General features: G+C 44.6%; 1 protein-coding gene across 2 annotated transcripts in view; it reads right to left on the reverse strand.

Moving 5' to 3' along the window:
• The window catches only part of DGCR8 (DGCR8 microprocessor complex subunit), a 690818-nt gene extending 671501 nt beyond the window's left edge, over positions 1–19317 (reverse strand). The window contains exon 1 of one of the 2 annotated variants that reach the window (XM_069620020.1): positions 19234–19317. The gene's annotated coding sequence lies outside the window, so the exon portion shown is untranslated. Of the gene's footprint in view, positions 1–9892; positions 9947–19233 lie in introns of those variants that run through there. The other variant, XM_069620021.1, reaches the window with a different exon arrangement.
• Between the last annotated feature and the right edge of the window lie 1241 nt (positions 19318–20558).

A 20558-nucleotide genomic window follows, 5' to 3' on the forward strand; every position in this document is an offset into this window, starting at 1 on the left:
GGATGAGGGTGGAATCAAGTTAACCAGGCTCTTCTAGACTACTAGCAGCTTAATAGCTCACTAGCTTGGACCATTACATCACCTTACTTTAAAACGGGGAAGCCACTCATATACTGATGCAACAGACTAGAGTGCACTGTACGAAGCAAGTGAACAATATGCAACAAGACATGAGGTGATCTAAATGAATAAAAGTGCATAGGTGATGCTCTGCTTTCCAGCGTGTCTTGCTTTCAGTATAATTGATCGAGACAGTCAACAGTTACACATCCCCAGAGAAAATCAGATTAACAATATTTGCTAAACAAACACACATTACCAGTATTTCAAATAAAAGGCAAAACGCTCATATCCTCTCTTAGAAAACATGATGTAAAGCTCCAAACCAAAACAACTTGAAGAATGCTTAGTTACAAAAAATACCAAACAGTATTTTAAGGTAGACTTTCAAATGGATATGTCCCCAGTGTGAAATACATGGTTTGCACTTTTGGTAAGATGTTCATATTGATGGTAAATCTTCTTGACCTGTGTCATCTCCAGATTTTACCTTGTCCCTAGGTGAGTGGGAATCCTTTTCCCCTCTCATCTAGTCTTTTACTCTTCATGTGTGACCTTTATGTCCCTCTATAGTTTGATTGGAGTTATAGATTCCTATAACTTTGGACTGACTAATGTACTATGGCAGCACACAGCATTTTAAATGCAGTGGCTTCCTTTTAATTCTCATTATTTCTTGGGTGGATTACTGTTCGCAAGAATTAAAGAAGGATTCACATCCCCTTTACATTAATTTAAGTGAGCCAGCACACCCCACCTTATGTGGAGTGCTGGGGGGGATACAATATATCCGGTCTTACTTACCCGGTAACATGTTTGTTACCATTGTAAGTTTACTTGAATAGCTGGCGGCAGTGGTTTTACCGTAGTGACTTTTTAGTCTTATCACTCGCAGGCTGTTAAATCAGTCTTGGTAATGCACAGAAGGACCACCATTCTGCTAGAATTGTGGGCTCCTCCTTTTTTGCCATTTCTTGTTTGCTTGTTGCTTCTCAGGCCTTCCCTTGCCATTCTAGGAGGGAACGACTTTGGTGGAGGTTTCGTCTTTGGTGGGAATCCTTTGTATGCAACTCCCAGGCTCCAGAGTGTCTCAGAAAGCAGGAAGTGAGGGAGGAGTCCAAACCTTCACACCCGTTTGTCTTTCACCTTGCCTGAAAGGAACCAAGAACCAATGGGAGGCTGGCTATCCTGATTGGACAGCTAGACCACCCCTTTCTGTAAACTGCAGGGAGTGTTTGTAGAGGTTGTGCTGTAGTTCCTGATAAATACTCTTGAGCTTAGCGGTTGCTGACAAGTCAACCACTGGACTTGGATCTGAAGAGGAAGATTAAGAAAAGACATCTGTAGAAATATCATGCGAACGGAAAAAGTGTGCTGTGTACCCAGAGCCTGATGCAACCCTTCCTTCCAATCGACCTGGAGGTCCCGAATGCGACATCTCCTACCCAGACGATGGTGATATCCACTAGTTTCAAGAAGACCTGCATTTTGAACCATCCCACAACGGGCTAAGACTTTGCTGGGCTACAAACAGCCAATAGCCTGGGACCTTGAGTCTGAGTGCATTGTATGGTCTTCTGAAATACGAATCCATCCCAAACTTGGTGGACTCCTGTTGGATCTCAAGAGACACGACTGAAATCCCTAAAGTCTCCTCACCAGAGTGCAGGACCGATAGTGACGAGAATCCGACCAGCAATATTTGTTCTTCATCTGGCCGCTGGAAAAAAAGCACCAAATCCACACAGCCAGGAGAATCTGTACTGTAAAGAAACATTTGCTGGACACCTCCTCTGATGACTGCTGCAAGTTCCCATTCAGTGTCCAGGTTTTTCGTCTCAAGGCGAAAAATCCAGAGACCGGGTCCTGTGCTGCTGCATTCTGAAGGCATCCATTCCCAAGTTCTTCTTTTCTCCAGAGGTACTGCACTGGCTTGGGTAATACTTACCTTAAGTCTTGTGTGAATCCTGCGAGGAGCTGGGGTGATTCGTGTGGTTGGGAGTTTGCCCATACAACTCACCCAGGACTAATGCTGCAACGCATATAGTGAGCCTTCTGTGACGTCCCTGAACACTTTATCTCTGAAGCAAACACTTACTTGTTTAAGAAGATATCCTCTAGAACTTTGACATTCCTGCAACTGGAACCAATCCTGATCTGCCCACAACTGGCACCTAGACCACTAGAGTCCATCTTCTGCCTCTGAGAAAACTAGATAAAGATTCTGCTTTGAAAGTAGAACGTAAAAGTACTTACTTGCTAATGAAGTTAGTGTGGTAACTATCTTTGTGAAAGGAGAAGTTACAAAGTGTCATTGCGGTTATGCATAGCTTTCAGATGCATTCTGCCCTTTAAATGGTGTTTCCCCCTTCCAGAAATAGGTATTGTTTTATCATTCTTAACTGAATGAGTCTAAAAGCTTACCAATAGGGTTTACCTGCCTTGAATAACATTGTGTCAATCTTAAAGTGTATCACTGGGTTTAGCTTTCCCTGGTCTGCTTCATAAAGATTTAAGTCAGTCTGGAAGTTAATACTTATCTCAGTTTTTTGTAGTATATGTTTCTTTATTTACTTTGAATAGCTGTTGCTCTTCTAAACTTGTAACACTGGGTTGTGCTTCCCTGAATTGCTTTGGTGCCATTCTAAAATAGTTTCACAACGTTCTTACCATAGAAACTTTATTATGCAGTTCTTAAAAGCACAGAGGGTATAACTAGCTATTACAATAGCAGATAATTCTGTACTTTGAGGATCCTGAAGGCATTCTCCCATCTGCTCCCCTTGGATCCTCTTCTTAGGTGGCCATGGAAAGGCCATCATTCTTGGATCCTGACCATGGAGACGAGGGAGAACCACTTGAGGGAACTTGGGGAGTGGGGAGAGGATGTCTGCAGGCGAGACGTGGTACTCCACTTTCCCTGTCGAGGAGTCCTACCCTGCCCCAACCTTTGTAGGGTATTGTACGTCCTTTTCCCTTCCCTACACACCTACTGTCCCTCATCCCAGTTGTAAAGGTATGTTAATGTGGAAGAGGAAACTTGGAGTGATGCACACTATCTGTTTCACCACTATGGTACTGAGAAGAGGAAGAGGACTATGGAAGGTCAGGCATGTCCTGTTAATTGCTATCATTGTGTCAGGCGAAAGGACTTGCACCTGCGGCCAAGTGAAAGTCCACAAGTGGATAAAATGGTAGACAGAGGAGAACGGGGAACCTGCATGGTGAGAAGGTGGCAGCTGCGAGGCGAGTAGCAGGGTCGGTGGAAAGGACGCTGTGTGTTGCCAGGGGGAGACTGGCGCTGCTACCAGAGCGGGCCATGAAAGGACCGGAACCCCCAGCAGTTACCTGAGCCGCGTGTTCCCAGTTGGAGCTGGGAAACACGGAAGACTCCTAACCGCCACGGACCACTGCAGCAAGGTTTCCTGGTAGCGATCGAATCTGGCCGGAGCTCCCAACGCATACCCTACAACCTACAATCGACCAGCCTGGGAAGGCTGCCCCTCGCGGTCGGCTGCAGGAGCTGCCCCTCACCCCATCCACTTGCCCCAGACTCCTAGGTAAGCCCTGGGGTCAGTATCAGCACAGCGAAAAGCATTGACGCCAGAATTCGCTCGCCGCATCATTGCTTCACCAGCAAGTTTGATATTTTGCCTGATGCCCTTACAAAATGTGCTATTTGCAGTTTTGCACGCCCTAACGCCACTTTATCATTTTTGGACCCACTGCTGCTTGTGAAAACACGTGGCAACCCCCTTCTAAGATGGCCGCCTGATTCCGAGTAGTGCGGCCAGCCCTCCAACAGCTCCACGGTGCCCCCGACCCGATTGGCCCCAGCTACTGCTGCATCATCCACAAAAGCCAATTGGGTGGACCAGCAGGCGTAAACTGGCAGACTGACGAAGACACCTGGCCATGCCGGTCGTGCCGTCGGCCCGCTAAGACTACTCTCGCAGCGTAACAGTGGGGATTCCACTGTATAAGACTGCGTTACCTCCGGCTCCCAGACTTCAGCCCATCTCTCAGAAAAAGCCTGCGCTATTGCACACTGAGCTCCGCACCACCAGTCACGGCTACGCACTGCCTTCATGCCGTCACTGTGCATGACACTTCTCGAACTGCCTCCCTGCATCTCTACAGTCCCTATTGTACTTACCAGCCTGCTACCACTTAAACACTGGCACTATCACATGAGTTGCACGCATGCTATTACGAAACTCCATGCAGGCCCTTTAAACGCTACCACTGTGATACATATTTAACATTGGCTCTAGTGCATATACCCAGCTGCCGCCATTGCCCTTATCAGCCTTTCATTCTGCATATGGTGATAATCTGGTACACAAACTTGCACAGGCAATCTGAAAACATGCCTGCGCGAATATCATGAAAATCTTGCACGTTTTCTGTAATTCTGTTAAACATGTTTGCACGTGGGCTTTGAATACCTGTTACACTGCTCGGCTCATCCTACAACGCTCCCTATCCACTAGCTTTTGCACTGCTCGAATTCTCCATTCTAGGCTACCCTGAGCCCCGCCACGCTGCTAACTAGGGCACTGAGCCCTTACACAACCCGGTACTTACCTCCTCTGGATGACCACACCTCACACCATGGTCGCCCACGCTGCAACCCCACAAGCACCTAGCAACACAGCTGGCCTAGCCGGCTACACCAATAACCACACTATGGACTATGAGCCGCCACAAGCTGAAAGGATACCACCCACACTCTTCCTGCCATCCTTCTGCGTCCACCCCCCCGGCACCACACAATTTCACACCCCAACACCCTGATAAATACACTGCACCATACAGCATCCTATCAGACATGACTCTTGCACAGCTCCCCCCTCCAATCCCAGCTCACTCCCCAGGACTACCACACTAAAACCATCTGCTAGGAGTCGCACAACCAAACCCAAGTCAGACACCCCACCACCCACCACATTCAACCCTAAAACCCCACACACTGACAAGCCTAACTCCGCCATGCCAGGACAGACCATGAAAGCCCTCTCACCACCAGCCCCAACCACCTATCTTAACTGCGCCTTCATTAACACTCGCTTCCTCCCAGACCAACCCACTGATATCCAAGACCTTCTATTTGACCTGGACCTCGATATCCTCACCGAAACCTGCCTACATGAACCCTCAGGCCTCTCCGTCAGCCTCGCCCTCCCACGTGGCTACACCATGTTTCACAAGGACAGAACCACCAATAAAGGAGGCAGCGTTGCTCTGATCGCCAAAGACTTGCTCACCATTAGATAAATCAGATCATTGTATGAACACACGGACACCATAACCGTCAAACGTATCTCCTAACACCATCACCATACACATCATTTACAGCCCCCCTGTGCCCTCGCTAGACTTTCAAGCCAATCTTCTCCACCAGCTGGGAGACAACCTAACAACACCAAAGCTATCCGCCTAGGCGATCTTAACCCAGGCCCAAAGGACAAACAAAACAAAGCCCTTAAAGCACTCTTAGACATGGGCTTCGTCCAAAGAGTCACAGACCCTACCCATGTCAAAGGTTGCATACTTGATTGGATCGTTGACTACAATTGTGCCGTGGACATTAGCTCAACACCCCCTGCCTGTGGATAGACCATCACCTCCTACACTTCCACATTCCCACCAAAATAAAGTCCAAACCCAACATACCAGTACCCTCAGCCCTGGCCATATCCTCCAGACTCTTCACTAAGGACAGGTTACTCCACCTCCTAAAAGCATTCCCAGCACTTAAGCTCCCATTCTCCACAGACCATCCAGCACCGGTAGACAGCTACAACACAACCATTAAATCAGCCATCAACGCCATCACTCCACAAGTGCTGAAAAAAAGCCAAAAGCAGGAAACACTCCAACTCTTGGTTTACTCAAGAACTATCAGACCTATGATCAAAACAGCGAATGGTACTTACCACATGGAAATCCTGCCAGTTCTGACATCACTCTAGAGGCCTACAAAACACTCACCTCACGATACAAAAAAAAGAAGTCAACCTAGCCAAATCCACCACCTACAACGCCAGAATCGCCAATGCGAAATCCGAGTCGAAGGAACTGTTCGCAATCTACAAGGAACTGGCGGCCCCACTGACACACACTCGGGAAACATTGGAAGATGAAACATGGTGCAACAAAATACCAACAGCTATGCAAAAAAAAAAAAAAATGAAAAACTCCCTCCAAGAAAAAAATAAAAGCCCACCTCAATGCCCTTACCAAAGCCAGCACACCCCTAGCCCCGGCCCACCACATGGACAACAAAGACTTCAAACCATTCTCCTTCACAGAAGTATCAAACTGTAGTCGTAGCCCTCATGAAAGACATTAAATCATCCTCCTGTAAAAGTGATGCATGCCCCGCTTCTCTCAAAAGACTGCGCCAAACGTTTAGTCCCATTCCTCACAGCTCTTATCAACGCCTCACTCTCCTCAGGCATCGCCCCCCCCCCCCTCACTCAAAGAATCTTGGGTTTGCACACTTCTGAAAAAAACCCTCCCTTGATCCTGACCAACCTAACTACAGACCAATTACCACAGTTCCTTTCTTGTTAAAGATATTAAACAAGGCAGCCTACCAATAAATCCAAAACTTCCTGGAAGAAAACAACATCCTTGGTAAGAGGCAGTCGGGTTTCTGGCCACGCTACAGAACTGAGAACGCCCTGGTCAATCTAAAAATGCAGATAGAGCAAGCCATGGTTAAAGGAAAGCCAGCACTGCTCCTGTTCCTAGACCCGTCTGCTGCTTTCGATCTTGTAGACCATAATACCCTATATGCAGCACAATTTTCCCAACAAGCCACCTCGTGGATCACCATCTTCCTGGAAGGTAGGCTCATGAGAGTATTCTCCCATCAGGCATGCGAAACTCCCACCCCCATCCACTGCGGAGTCCCCCAGGGATCCGGTACCTCACCCACCCTGTACAACATTGTCACCCCCCCCTTTTCAATGACATTGATGATCATGGCATAGCGTATACGAACTACGCTGATGCACAAGTTCTTCTCCCACTCACTGGCTCCTATGAACAAGATGCAGCCACACTCAATCAGATCTATGCCATCATCCAGGCCTGGATGGCGGCGAATGGCTAATGCCTCAATGGGGACACGAGCAAAATACTACTGGTTGGTCCCAAACAAGTCCTTAGCAAATTGGATAGTAAATACACAGCCTTCAAAGTTGACAACATGATCACCACTGCGGCGGTAGCCAAAACTCTTGGGGTATACCTAGATTGCACAATCTCCATGTCCCGACAAGTGAACGCTTTCGCCTCCTCTGCGGCACTAACAACGAAGATCATAAACACTGTCAAACCCTACCTCTCCCCAAAAACTGCTTATTCATAGCCAGAGCTACCATGGGAGCAAATTTAGACTATTGCAATGTCCTGTTCCAAGGCACTTCATTCAAAAACAAAGAAACTACAAATCACACAAAACAATGCACAAACAATGCATGCACAAGAGAAAGCACATCTCCCAGGCCAGACAGGACCATTGCACTTCACAGCATAGCTCTCTGTGTAAGCTGTTGATATACTGCTGATATGTAAATATGTAAACTGTTATTCTGTAAGCTCAATATGTTAAATGTTGTTCGTATAAGCAAGTATCCAAATACATACATACCCTGGAAGTCAGTGAAGTCGGAGAAGACTGAGGAGCAGTCGCGTACCGGTGAGTGCGAGAGAGGGAACACTTGTGTTGGGGCACTCCAGAGGTGGGAATTGGACATTTGCAAGTAGCGATTCGTCTAAAACGTCTAAGTGTCGGGGTTGGACCCCTTATCGGAAGAATATTGAATACTGAACAAATTGCAAAGCACTTTTTGAAATACCATAAGATTTACTGAAAACCGAACAAACTGTAAAGTACTGTTTTAAATGTAGCAAGATTTAGTGAACACCGAATTGAAGAGAACGATAAGGAAATTAGGTGAAAATACAGCACGAGTGAAAAGCGAATGATGTACAGTTGTAAACCTGCATAGAAGCATTTAATGAACAAAGTGAAACTACTAGTATGGAAGAGTAGCAGTCCTTGCAGCTACTCTATTTCCTGTGCTTGCTGTGGAGTCTTTTCACCCTATCTACTACTGCTGGAGGCGGACCCTGGTGAATTGTGCCTAAAAACTCTAGCTACCCGCGGTGCGGAGTGGAGTAACAAAGAGTAGCAGTCCTTGCAGTCTGTGCGGGCTTTTGAGGCCGACTGGTTTACAGGAGTCATTATTATTATTGCCCGATGGGTCCTCCGGGACCTACGTTGATAACGGACTGTGGGGCGATCTACTATGACAGAGGACTGCCCAAAACTAAGATCTGTGACGCTTACCAGACTACGCTGAGGACTACAGGTGAGGAGGATATCTGCGTAGGAGGGTCTGTACTGGCAACATCTGAAGTGTATTGATGCCCCCCACGACCACGCTAGTATTCCACTGTGCCTTGCATTCTTTCGGCTTGTATGATCCCCCTACCGATCGATCTTGGTATTGAACAAAATCATTCCTGGAACCATTCCCCAAAAGCCCCAAGAATAATCGCGAACATCACGAAGGCTGGTGTGTCTGCCTGTGTTGACATTCACTCTCACTCTGAACATCTATCAACATTGCAGGCACTTGTTTAACATCTTGAGGGACGGTGACTGCGGGCTCTCTGCCTTTGAGCCGGTCCTTCCTATAGATGTTAAACTGATACTTAGACACCCAGTGGAGGAGCTGGTTCTCTTCTCTAGGCACCAATTTTGTAGTTCTGGTGACATCTCTGGAATCCTGTTGGGTCTTGCTAAGATATTAACCCAGCTCATTCACAGAATACCTTATTGATCTTCCGGGTACTCTTTTTCCATCTGGAAAAGACTCTCGCAGGCTCCTGATGGGTTCTCGTACGAGGAGCCAGCTAAAAGCGCAGGAGGCTGCAGCCTCCCGATGGATGTCCGATTCAGAACAAGGCCATGAATATGTAACAAATGAGGACTAAAACCCAAGGAAAATGTCAGGAGCAGAGCTTGCCGAATGCCCTGCTTTGGAACAATCCAGGACAAAAGCTGGCTGATCTAACCGATCATGAGATACTCCTCGCTGAAGAAGAAATCCTGACTCCAGCGGACAAATCTTTACAACTGGTTGAAAGTGAAAAACTATCATCCGCCCCCCACATCCCTGAAGACACTGCAACGATTCCCAAATGTCCAGAACAGGAATCTTGTATGCCGATGTCGACTAAAGAAGTGGTAGACTACAAGAGAGGATGAATACTTGGGAGAATGAGAAATAACGAGGACAAACAATGTGGCCTCGCATTTTCCTAAAAAAAATCTGGAATGAGTGCAGGAGCCCTGCAGGGTGACCACGTAAACGTTAAAATGAAAATGGGTGGGAGCAGTGGACTCTCCACTTCTTTATTGGTGTTGCAGCTGTTGAAAGACATTGCAGCCATTCTGGACAACTTGGACCCTAAAATATGCAGCCCCCTTTTCTCTACCCCTACCGCTGCTCACATTCAGCCTGAATAAAACAGGAGGGGGATCCCACCACCAAGACCGTTAGAAAACAGTTCAAGACAATTATGATCAAGCATACACCTGTTATCTTAGAACTAACCAAAAACAGGTGCCAACACAATCACAAGCAAAACCCATCCGACCACCTCGTTCAGAGAGTACAACAGCGACACACAAAGAGAGGATCCTTCCCTGCCTTTGTTGAACTCCACTACCTCAGCCCTTAATGAATCTGTATTTTCACCGAATACATCTCCAGTAGAGAACAGGAGCAATAAAAACTTCATAGCTCACCTTCAGGGCTCCATAATATCGGCCTTGAACATCTCCTTTGCCCCGTTCATGAAACTATATGAAACAATGAACGAAAATTATAAAGATCAAGCCACATTATTTGCGATGTTAGAAAGCTTTACTGCAGCTGCGCAGACATGCTTAGAGAGGCAGAGCAATCTCAACAATGGCAAAACCGATATTACCTGGCAAGGGGCGGGGGGATGAACTGATCAATAAAACAGCCCTTATGGAATCGGTACTGAAATCACAAAAGTGGTTGCAAGTTCTACTGAAAGCAATTATGCCCTCTAAGAATCAAACAGAAATAGTATGCATGCAATTTAAACACACATAGAAGGTAGTGCGGCTGGAGGAGGAATCTCAATGAAGCAAATCAGAGGGTGTCCCTTACCCCTCTGTACTACAATTCGGAAAAGCTGCAAACAAAATAAGGAAAAAAGAGCCAAGCTGCCCCGAGAAATGTTCCCTTAGCAAAAGAGTCACTGGGCCTAGTAAGATCCCTATTTTTGTGTTCCCCTGTTCCCCTCCCTTTGCTTCGTCGCACTCCGAAACACTTGTGTATGAGAGCGATATAGATAAAATATATCATACCTGTTGGGCAGACGGGACGAAAAGAAGACTAATTGTCAAAGGGAAAAAGAAGAGGACGAAAATCAACAACCACTAGACCACGAGTGTGTAATATCGATACCTCTCAAATGGACAAGCCTCATGATGAATCGATCCTGAACACACTGTATTCGGTGGGAAGAATTAATGAAGATCTAGAAGCTCAGATATTAGTGATATAGAAAGCTCAAAACTGATTCCCCGCGACTGATAGACCACTTGTGGAAACTAAATTAAAATCAACATACAGGTGTAAAATTGTTAACCATGGACGAAAAATTCATAACTATGGATGAAAAAAGAAAGCTGGCTGATGAAAACTATAGAGGAAGGGAGTGAAAAACCAAGAAGGGGGCGGAATAAATTGAATGAGCCCACTGAGGTGAAACCCCAATTAGCATCTTCACCTAATTACTATTTGATTTTGTCATTAGAACGTTTACTCCACACCAAAGAGATTCTAATTCTAAACAGAAGAAACGTTATGGTACTGCTCCACCATATTCCGGCTCTGCAGGCGATTTCATCAGACGACATCTTGGTGGTGGAATGTGTTAAAGAAACGCAAATGGATTGGGTACTCTTGCATTTTAGAACTAATCAAAAACATTGTGGGACAAGCAGCAGATATGCTTGGACCACTACGGTGCGACCTAAAAGAAATCGATCATCCTAGAAAGGAGAAAAGATCAGTAATAACATGGACCAACTGCCCACCCAATAAAAGAGGAATTCTGACAAGAAAGGTGGATGAAATCCACCTACCAAACCAGTTACCGAGCATGGTATGCAAAATACCTCCACAGAACAAATCCCTGGCCTAAAAGCTAGAGACCTAGACGGTCTGTCACTCGCCACTTTGAATAAACCAACAGATCAAACTCATACAGGAAAAGGAATCCTCAACGGACTGGACATGGCTACCTGGAGCCATGTCAAAGGATAATAACACATAATGCAAGCCTTTAAACAAAGCGGAGGAGTTGCGTTTAGGATGCTGGAACACTAGAGGCTTCCATCATCTATTTACAAATACAAAAACGGATCTTAAGACTTATGATATTCTGTGTCTCCAAGAATGCTGGCTGAGAGAACCTCCCCTGCGTGATGGCTATTTAAGCTTCTTAAACCCAGCCCTAAAGGGCCCCAAGGGCAGACCCCATTTGGGCCTGAATTAAAATGGTTAAAAACATACATGTGCTTGAACATCAGAACCCGAATACCTGGGTCTAAATGCTCAGGCCCGATATTGGGGCACCTGGTGGGGGAGGGGGGGCTGTTTAAGTTTTTCAATCATCTGAACTTATTCTGGAACTCCGCAAGTGAAAAGGTCAGATTTTTTCGTATCTTGCATTACTGATTTTATTGATGGAACACAAGCTGCAAACAACCCAGTTTATACCATATATATATGTGAAGACTAGAATATAAGATCCTGTGTAAATGACCCCAGATCATCTAATCTATATAACAAAAAACATGGGCATCATCCTTGTAAGAGGGTAAGTAGATAGTTGAAGAAAATGGATGCCAGGGATATTTACTTGCTGAATGGACAAACAAAGGGTGACATTCCTGCTAAGCAAACAGGACATAATGGTAGAGCCAAGAGTATCTTGGATTACATTTGTGTCTCCTCAAATGTCCAGCAAGAGGTGAACTCCCCGCCAATCATGAGAATGGGGCCTAGTGATCACTCCTTATTAACAATGAGTTGCAAAAAAGCCCCTGTACCAGAAACCAGGACAAGTAATACAAAAATGTCTATCAGAAGGTAGAAACCGATTAGAAATTACCACCTAGGAAGTCATTAAACAATGGTGTGTGGGCTAGTCCGAGTGTAAAAACAAACTGAATATACACCTTTACAGGAACAATTTGTGGTGAGAAAAGTGGGTCATGGAACCTCGAAGCTATGCAACAAATACAGCTATAATAATGAGCTGGTGAAGGTGAGAAAACAATTTAGACAAGACAGTAGAAAATGTAGGCAATTGCCAGGAGTAATTAGAGAACAAAAACTAAGAGTAGGAAACAATATAAGGACAAGCATAAATATAATAGGATATGGCATTTATAACGCGCCTATACACAAGTGTTTCAAGGCACGACGAGGCAAGGGAGGGGGAACAGAAGGAAGACAGAAAACGATCCTACTAGGCCAGGTGTCATTCAGATCACGCAAGTGCATGGCCAGGGGAAGGAGGAGCAATGCGGGGGTGGGACGAGAACACAGTGCAGTACATGGGATAGTTTAAACATCTAGGATATCAGTTTGAATCTAAACTAATGCTGAAAACTCCAAGTAAGAAAAACACCTGTGTAACGTGGGAAATAGTAAATGCTCAGTCCTACCCTGGATGCAGTACAGATGACGGAGGTATCTGAAGAAACCTGGGTCGACCACTTCGGATCTCTCTTCTCCTTGGATGTCGCAGGTAAAAACACTATGGGATCTAATGTAGGTGCTCAGTGGTCTTGGAACTTTGAAAGAAGTGACATTTTGAACCTAATTGGAAAATTAAGCACCTCGAGCCCCCGGCCCTGATGGTCTTACTAACAGTATCCTAAAACAGAACCCTGAACTGTGGGCAGATTTTGCATATGATCTCTTCCAATTGGCAATGAAAGGGAAAATACCTCTGTCTTGGAAGAAGGCAATAATTGCGCCAATTTTCAAGAAGGACGACAGGACAAATCCTAAGAACTACTGCGCTTGATATCTTGGGGAAGCTGATTGCCTCTCTGATATTGGACAGTTGACAAAGTGGGCTAGGGAGGCTAAGACACTGGACCCTCGTCAGGCGGGATTCGTGAAAGGAGTGGGCACCTCAATAAATTAGTTTTTGATGAACCTGCTGAAACTACAGGCTATGAGGGGAAAAAATCTAAAATGTACATACCATTCGTTGCCCTAGAGCAGACATTCGACGGAATTAGTAGAGGAAAATTGTGGACAAAACTAAAGCCGTTTGGTTGCCCGAGAGACTTACTGGAATCGATAAGGGCACTCTACTCAGGAACCTCCATCCAAGTGCGCATGAACACACAGGGGATGCCGACTAGAGAAAGTGGGACTTAAAATCGGCGCCAAAGGACAGCCCTGGTTAATTTATACACATCAAACATGTCAAAACATCAAGCCGGGGTGAGAGTTTCCCACTCCCCCCCCCCCAAGAATAAATGGATGCCAATACTCGGTGTTATAAGCAGATGGCATCATCCTGTTGAACAAAACTCCTATAGGCCTACAAAAAAGATTGGCAAACTTGGAGCCCTATATGGAGAAAAATGCCTTACATGTGAATCCGTAAAAATCAAGGATAATGATCATCAATTCAGTTGGCAGGCCGCAGGGCAAGAGATCCACCTTTAAATTGCAGATGCGAAATAAAATACTAGAGAAAACTGAAAAGATTATCTATCTGGGAGTGTGCTTAAATCGGAGCCGAATTGAGTCCCCATGGGTACAGATCTCACGGTCAAAAGTAAGAAATCCAGCTGGCCAATCACCCCAGTTGTTACTTTCTTTAATATGATGACGGTGGTCCCGATTTTAACCTACAGGGCCAGGGCAGCGCTGAATATGCCCTGGAAAACTTGGGATGCTCTTGAAGGCTTATTTTGGAAAAGAGTTCCGAGACTGCCCAACAGGCTGCTGCATGCCCCAATTTGTTTCGAAATGGGTTTCCCCTCTGTGTATGCAGTGAGTCTATGGAAGTCGTTAAGTCTATTCCGCAAGTCACTTGCGGCAGATTATGTCCCCCTTTTAAGCATATTAGGGACTGTAGAAGGAAAAAATCCAGAATGAGCACTGGAAAGAAATGTGTCCTATGCTTGGCACACCTGGATACAACTATGAAAGAGTTGTTTGCTAAACCAGGTCGAGTTAAGCGTAGGCTCTATGACTGACTGGATTTCAACCCAGACTAAAAAACTCCCATTCCCTAATGAGTGAGTATAAGGGAGAAAGTAGAGCTGTAAGAACATTCCCGAAATATGCAGAAAATATCGGGAGCAATTTATGAGAATGCGTCTAAACCTATTTCCCCCAAAAGAGATCTTAAGAGCTAGAAAGCAGATAGTGAATTCAGATTTGGCCTGTAGATTCTGCGGTTTAAAGGAGCATGCCAAAACAATGAAGCATTTGGTTGATCAGTGTATGGGCCTGATGAACGAGAGCTCCTGTCATATGGGAAAACTGATTGAGGAGGCAAAATCCCCACCAATAGATAAATGGTGGTACACGATTCCTTTAGGAGAAAAACCGGCATTGATTTTTACCATAATTAGACTGATCATGGAAATCTTTAGTTAGGCTGATTTCAGGAATTCCTTTTCTTCTGCTCCATTTCTGTTTTGTAGTTTTTACTTTAATAAACTACCAATTTGAATGGAATAAGTAATGGAGGAAAGTTATTTTTTTAAACCGAGGAAATTTGATGTACAGTATTATATGTGAAATATGAAGGAAGGTGGTTTGGTTTTTTAAACAAGGAAAAATGTGGATTGTAATATACGTGAACTATAAAGAATGTTGGAGGGGATTGAAAATAAAGATGAAAGGTTTGATTTCTGTAAACTAATAAAACAAAAGGATAATAAGCACTATTGAAAAGCGGCAGGAAGTGCGAAGTGAAAGTTCATAATAGACAAGTTGATGAACATTGGGAAAAGCTAAGTGTAAGAAGAATTTACACCAGAGTGACAGGAATACAAGTTGTGGCAAGACCAAGAAACTGCCATTATGAAAGCTACAATGAACGTGAATTGCTGACATGTCCAGTGACAAAACCTGTGTTGGCCAAGAAAAACAACGATCACAAAGTGCCCTGGGTTATCGGTTGTGTGACCTTGGGTGGACAGAGTGGTCTGACAACTGCGCCTAGCCCGAGTAGCCCCATTGGAGGAAGAACCAAAGAAAGCAAGCCACAATACAAAGGTTATGCTACCTGACTATTGCTAAAGTGAAAGAAAGCATGTGCTTGAGCAATTTAAGAGGCAAGAGGATGACGAAATTAATCTGACAGCATTTCTGGTGGAAGAGCTGCCTGATTGAAGTGAACGCAGACTTTGAACTGTGTTGAACTTGGGGGAAGGGAACCCCTTGAGATCATTTGGTACTGTGTTTAACTTGGGGAAGAGAGCCTGACACCTTTTGGAACCAACTTTGAACGTGGGAAAGGTGAAGCTGAAAACAAGCCAGAGCTGGAATAAGCTCTGAACCTTTATTTTTAACACGGTTTCTTTTGGTGCTGACATTCCAACAGATTGTATAGCTGTAGTTGTGAGGGCAAATATAGGTTTTGGACACAGACAGGTTTTTCAGTTGAACTGGATGACACAGACTGGCCTTAGTTTCTTTAGGTAGAGCGCTCCCACCTTGGTTTAGGGAAAGTTAGGCATTACTCCATCCTGACAAATCAAGACCAATAACGTATTTTTTAAGAAAAGTGAATCTGGTGTGTGTCTTGCTTGATGCCTTCACAGTAACAATAGCTCAATTACTTACCTTGAAATATAGTGTGTCTTTCTTAAAGTGTAATTGTGACTTGCTTTCCTTGAATTGCTTGGTGCATTCTACAACAATGTATGTTCATACTTATCATAGAGTAGTTTAGGCCCCTCCAGAAAGTATGAGTTGTTTTACTAGCTCTTAACTGAGTTCTAAAAAGTAATGTAAGCAGTATACTTGTAGAAAGGTTGGTTTATTATTATTATTATGTGATTTCATAACTGAGTCACTGCATGACTGACAAGGTCAACTACCCTGGTTAAACTGTTTGATGATTGCGCACTCTCTCCAACTGATTTGGAATTTCCCTTGCAACACGAGAAGAAATGTTTTTTTGAAAATGATTGGGTGAGAACTTTGGAAGCGATTTCTGCAAGGAGACTGTATTGTGAAGCGGCTTTGTTTTCATCTAAGCGGATGCCCCGCAGAATATATTTGTTGCAGTTTCCCTGCTGTTTGAGGGATGTCCATCTACAATTCAAGTTAAATTAGGTGTGCACTCTAAAAAGAACTATGAAATGGGATAAGAAGAGTATGAGGTGTCGTTTTTGGAACTGTGCAGTACAGAAAGAAACCTTAAAACTACCCTCGAATTACCGATTGTATTCTAAAAGTATATCTAACCTGGTCTTATTCCCCAAGTTTGGCTATAAAAACATGCTCCGTTTTCTCCTGTTTAAGCTTTTGCCCTGTACAAACGCATATAGTGGCGAGTCAAGTAGACATGTAGGCAATAGGTTTCAGAAAAATGATATTAACAAAGAATGATTCAAAGAACAAAATGACAGGACTTTTTTTTTTAAGTTACAGTTCTAAAAATGAATGAAACTTTCTTAGAAAAATACCCATGTCGTGTTTCTGAAAGGTAAGTGAACTTACTATGTATTGTGACACCAATGCTCACAACTGAATAATTATGGGCTCGTCTCATGCAAGGAAAACCGATTTAATGATCACACCGACACCGTTTGTAAGGAGTTATTTGATGTTTATCTAGTATTAACTTGTAAGTTTCATTGGCCTAGACATATTTGTATACTTATACTGGACTCAAACAGGGTGGTGTTCCTGCCCAGACACTATTCAATCAATTTCTGGCAGACAAGACAAAGCTCGAGTCTAGGAAGCTCATCCACCACGCTTGAGCAGCACTGAGATCCAATGGCTAGGTTATTCAGATGACCTGGTCTTATTGGATATCATTCCCAAGGGCCTCCAGGTACAGCTAGATCAGGTGTGGTTATATGCCGAAGAGCATGCTCTGATCATTAACAACAATAAGACCAAGATTGTACGGTTTACTAGACATACACCAGATAGGAAAAGGCACAAGTGGATGATGAAGTCTACATTGTAAGCTACTATAAATATAAGGACGTTAATTTAGACCAGGATTTGAGCTGGCATAAGCGGTCTGCCTTGCAGAATTTTTGGCTGATCCCAGAATGTTTGCTGCACAAAATTGTGGTTTTGTATCGCGATCCATTAATGACCTCTGCACAACGAAAAGATCTGCAGGTTTGCGCTACACTGCATAAATATCTGAACATGTTAAGATTGGACAACTGCCTCATTAAGTAGCATGGATTATGGCATCTTACCAGCAGAAAACTGAAGGATGGAACTGGGTCATGCCAGAGCACAATTTAAACTTTACTATGGCGCCCAGAGCAAGTGGGTGGAAAACTCACTGTTTCTCGGCTTTGACCTTATGCAAACTATTAAAGAAGTGCAGCATTGGAGTAATTGTCTAAATAGTAACTTTAGACATAAAACCTTGAAGTGGATGAAGATTTAATTGTTTTTTTAACCTAACGGGCATATGAACAAAATCTGATACGTGGGCACTACACACCACAGCAGGGATTGCCTCAGGTTTATTCCTTGTACATAGCCAAGTCCTGGGTATGTACAAGGAATAAACCTGAGACAATTCCTGGGTATGTTGCAGACTTCTCAAAATCACATATGTGTGCTGATTATACACGCATACAATTTAATGCAGTTGCCACATGATTTGAAAACATGAGTGTGCCGCCTGTGCTACAAGAGATAGTTGAAACTGTTAGGCATTTGTTAAGTGAATGTATGAAGCCGAGCACTGTGTGGGAGCAGCTCTTACGCTCCCACGGTAATTACGGTTTGATACATGGATCAGAAGAGGAACTATGGCAATGCTAAATCAGTTGGGAGGATAGTTCAGGGGCCTACGTGCTTGTCTTAGAAGGTTTGAATCCCAGTTCCGGCGCTTCCAATATTAAGAATTCTATAAAAGATTAATTATATGTCAGGTAAGGATTGCAATTGGATTCATCACCTTACACGCTTATGGTACGATATTGGAAAACACATGTTACAAATGACTTGACAGATGCAAATAGTTTTGAATATGGAAACACAAATTATTAAACAGATTGTCTTGTATGCATTTTCGATTATGCCCATTTCATATTGGGTACATATAAAATGCTATAATACAGCAGCTGTAATATATATGCATATGTAATACAAATATGTGTTTACCTTCCTATAAAATTACTGTTATTGTGCGAAATGTTTTTTTTTAAATAAAAACAGTGACACATAAATGACGTCACGTTGATAGGCGCTCTCCCATACTGCTTTGGAAAAGGTCTGCAGGTTTGCTTTTCATGTTATGTTTAACATGAAATGTTTAACATTTCATGTTAAAAGTTGTGAATTCGTAACTAAATACGGAAATTAAGAACTATGCATGGAGTTGGTGAACGTGTAATCCGTTAGATCACACAGAACGAGGGACAAAAATTGGGATGTCCACCTTACGGACATAGGAGCAGAGGGGTTAGTTGCTGCATGTTACCACATTATTTGCCCATCTTCCACCATCCCAAGTCAACAGGTGCGACCACCTAAGAATCCTCTACACCGAGGAGAAAGTGGACATCCACCCTCGCCCCCAGCACGGTGGACCCCTCGACAACAGCCCAAAGTACGAAACAGCGGCATATATATCTAACCTGCCCCTCCCCCATCGCAGGTGACAGCAGACAGCGATGCCCCCCCTGCATTACCCCCACTTGCAGGTCCAATGCCACAACCGGTGTCTGCACCACTGGAATCCTAACCCCTGCCGCCCGCTCACACCCATAAACAGTGTTTCCTCCCCACTACCAAATGCTGGCACGCGGGTGCTGCTGCCCCTCCCCCCACAGCTGCCCAGCACCCAACACACCCAGTGCTCCTCACTGACGCCAAAGCTCCGGCACCCTCCGAGCCGGCATCGCCGCCATTTTCCTCTCCGCCCACTTCCGGCGTGGGCACGCACGGCACGCTCCGCCTCCGCGGCCAGGCGTCCAAGAGCGCGCTGACGTCACAGCCCAGGCTACCGAACGAACTAAGGCTGGGTGGGTGGCTGCATTCAATAAACAAGTACAAAACAACCGAGAGTAATACGTGTCTAGGGAGCGAATTTTTTGTTTGGGAGCCTCAGCAATCCTACTTTTTAAGGGTCTAAGGCACTTTCTGTTCCATCTATTCACCAGATAGAAAATGCAGTAACTATCCTGACAGCCTGCAGGCATTCTTGAATCCTGCCTGATTATGGCTGGGTTGGTTGGGGGAGCATTCGTGCCCACATTCTGATGCACCTGGGAGGGAGATTTATTTTAGACGGGAGAAAGTGAAAAATAGCAATATTTTTCACTGAAAATTCGGGGGTCTCCTGCCTAAATCGGGAGGCCTGGCATGTATGCGGTAGCAGACGCAGATTTACAGAAATACAGCATGTGGTAGTTTTGAAAGCCTGCAGCCAATTTTATTTTTTTCATTTTCACCGTATTTATTTTTACATTTATAGAGCGCACTAAGCTCAAAGGCAACACTGTGCTGTTACAGTTCAAGTAACCCAGGCTAAGTCATTAGTTTCAGACAATGTGGAAGCAGCTCAGGTGCTGCCTTCCATGAACAGCCACATTTTCAGACGTCTACGGAATGCCCAGTAGGATTTGTCCGCTCTTAAGTCACATGGGAGGGCGTTCCAAAGTTAACTGCCATAACTGGGAAGCTAGTATCCCCAGCTCTGGATAGCCTGAATCTGGACGTGAGCAGGTGGTTGGTGTATGCAGTTCTGGTTGGTCTCATCGATTGGGCTTTGGCGATCTTAGATAGGTAGGGTGGTGCCGAGCTGGGAAGGCATTTGTGCATGACCACCAATGTTTTAAAGGTAGTTCGGTCTCTTGGGGAGCCAGTGAGGATGAAAATAGATTATGTACATAGAGTAGAAGATCAAACCACTACTGTACACTTTTTTAGAATACGTAGCAGGGTCTATTTTACCTTTATCTGCATTACATAGCAAAGGGGGTGAGGAGAGTGGCAACTCAGATTCATGTTTTTTCACACCTGTTAGCATACCTGTCGATCTTTTGGCGTGTGAAATCAGCCTATTTTATTTTGGTTGGGTCAGAGCCCATTGAAGTGCATGGGTGTGCAGGGGGCTTGACTGGTGGGTTACCTGTTTACAGGGCCGGGGTGACACCCGCCAAAAGCATGTGAGTT

The sequence above is a fragment of the Ambystoma mexicanum genome, chromosome 10 (assembly GCF_040938575.1).
Source record: "Ambystoma mexicanum isolate Mex_15411 chromosome 10, UKY_AmexF1_1, whole genome shotgun sequence".
In the NCBI taxonomy this organism is placed as follows: Eukaryota; Metazoa; Chordata; class Amphibia; order Caudata; family Ambystomatidae; genus Ambystoma; species Ambystoma mexicanum.